At 58.8% G+C, this 2,500-nt stretch overlaps 1 pseudogene; it reads left to right on the forward strand.

Annotated features, from left to right (window-relative positions):
* LOC126454522 (large subunit ribosomal RNA) overlaps positions 1–2,500 on the forward strand; it is a 7,779-nt pseudogene that overhangs the window by 1,428 nt on the left and 3,851 nt on the right.

Genomic DNA, 2,500 nt, shown 5'->3' on the forward strand with positions numbered 1-2,500 from the left:
CAAACGACTCGGATCGGAGTGCCAAGTGGGCCACTTTTGGTAAGCAGAACTGGCGCTGTGGGATGAACCAAACGCCGAGTTAAGGCGCCCGAATCGACGCTCATGGGAAACCATGAAAGGCGTTGGTTGCTTAAGACAGCAGGACGGTGGCCATGGAAGTCGGAATCCGCTAAGGAGTGTGTAACAACTCACCTGCCGAAGCAACTAGCCCTGAAAATGGATGGCGCTGAAGCGTCGTGCCTATACTCGGCCGTCAGTCTGGCAGTCATGGCCGGTCCTTGCGGCCGGCCGCGAAGCCCTGACGAGTAGGAGGGTCGCGGCGGTGGGCGCAGAAGGGTCTGGGCGTGAGCCTGCCTGGAGCCGCCGTCGGTGCAGATCTTGGTGGTAGTAGCAAATACTCCAGCGAGGCCCTGGAGGGCTGACGCGGAGAAGGGTTTCGTGTGAACAGCCGTTGCACACGAGTCAGTCGATCCTAAGCCCTAGGAGAAATCCGATGTTGATGGGGGCCGTCATAGCATGATGCACTTTGTGCTGGCCCCCGTTGGGCGAAAGGGAATCCGGTTCCTATTCCGGAACCCGGCAGCGGAACCGATACAAGTCGGGCCCCTCTTTTAGAGATGCTCGTCGGGGTAACCCAAAAGGACCCGGAGACGCCGTCGGGAGATCGGGGAAGAGTTTTCTTTTCTGCATGAGCGTTCGAGTTCCCTGGAATCCTCTAGCAGGGAGATAGGGTTTGGAACGCGAAGAGCACCGCAGTTGCGGCGGTGTCCCGATCTTCCCCTCGGACCTTGAAAATCCGGGAGAGGGCCACGTGGAGGTGTCGCGCCGGTTCGTACCCATATCCGCAGCAGGTCTCCAAGGTGAAGAGCCTCTAGTCGATAGAATAATGTAGGTAAGGGAAGTCGGCAAATTGGATCCGTAACTTCGGGATAAGGATTGGCTCTGAGGATCGGGGCGTGTCGGGCTTGGTCGGGAAGTGGGTCAGCGCTAACGTGCCGGGCCTGGGCGAGGTGAGTGCCGTAGGGGTGCCGGTAAGTGCGGGCGTTTAGCGCGGGCGTGGTCTGCTCTCGCCGTTGGTTGGCCTCGTGCTGGCCGGCGGTGCAGGATGCGCGCGCCTGCGCGGCGTTCGCGCCCCGGTGCTTCAACCTGCGTGCAGGATCCGAGCTCGGTCCCGTGCCTTGGCCTCCCACGGATCTTCCTTGCTGCGAGGCCGCGTCCGCCTTAGCGTGCTCCTCCGGGGGCGCGCGGGTGCGCGGATTCTCTTCGGCCGCCATTCAACGATCAACTCAGAACTGGCACGGACTGGGGGAATCCGACTGTCTAATTAAAACAAAGCATTGCGATGGCCCTAGCGGGTGTTGACGCAATGTGATTTCTGCCCAGTGCTCTGAATGTCAACGTGAAGAAATTCAAGCAAGCGCGGGTAAACGGCGGGAGTAACTATGACTCTCTTAATGACTCTCCAAATGCTCACATGATGCGTCATATACGGATCCTCTCGGTCCACTCCTTAGCATCCTAGTGGTGTTGAGTGGGCGATGGTTCGCTTAGCCTCTCGGTGGGAAATCCTAGCTCTGGCCTTCACGTGGCGGGGGTCGTGAGAGGTTCTGAGGAAGGTTATGCCTTGGCATAAGTCTCCCAAAGTTCCTCGACCGACAGAGCAGGGTGTGTTTAGGGTACGGGGGTTGCCTCCCCTCGTGCCTTTGCTCCAGCTGGCCCAACAACAAGAAGTAAACGTGGTACCAGGCCTCCCACTGGAGCGCCTGTGCCAGCTGATGAGCCACCCAACCAGCCAACCGATGCGGGTCGAGCGCCGCTCCCCATAGTCTGCCCCGATTGCTCGCGGTCTTTTTCCACCAAGACCGGGCTCGGTGTTCATCGGCGCCATGCTCATCCATCTGCAGTCAACGCGGAGATACAGACGGGGAGGAAGAAGGCCAGGTGGTCTGAAGAAGAACTCTTGCGTTTGGCCCATGCCGAAGCAACCCTGACCATCCACGGTTGCAAGTTCTTCAACCAGGAACTCGCCAAGGCCTTTCCTGCTCGAACGCTGGAGTCCATCAAGTGCCAGCGTAGGACGAAGTCCTATCGGGACATGGTGGCAAGGTTTGTCGCCGAGCTCCCCAGTAGTGCTCATGGTTCTCATGACGCTGCGGCTGAGCCTGGTGATGGATCCCCTGTACCACACGTTCCACCTCAGGGGGATAGCGTTGACCTTGCCATCTGGTCCTTTGTTTCTGAACTCCCTCCATCGGGCCGCCGATTTCGCTCTCTTGACGCTCTTCTGGCTCTTGGTCCTACCACTAGCCGGGACACTATCCGAGCAATGTTGCTACCTGCTTTGGATGAGTTAGGGAGCATGGAACCAGCTGTCCATCAAGCTGCAAACATACGGATTCAACAGCCTCCAGAGCGGAAGCGTGCTCGACGAAGGTGGGAATATGCAGTGGTCCAGCGTGCCTTCAAGAAAAATCCGGCACGTTGTATCAACGGGCTCCTT

This window comes from Schistocerca serialis, unplaced genomic scaffold (genome assembly GCF_023864345.2).
Source record: "Schistocerca serialis cubense isolate TAMUIC-IGC-003099 unplaced genomic scaffold, iqSchSeri2.2 HiC_scaffold_985, whole genome shotgun sequence".
NCBI lineage: Eukaryota > Metazoa > Arthropoda > Insecta > Orthoptera > Acrididae > Schistocerca > Schistocerca serialis.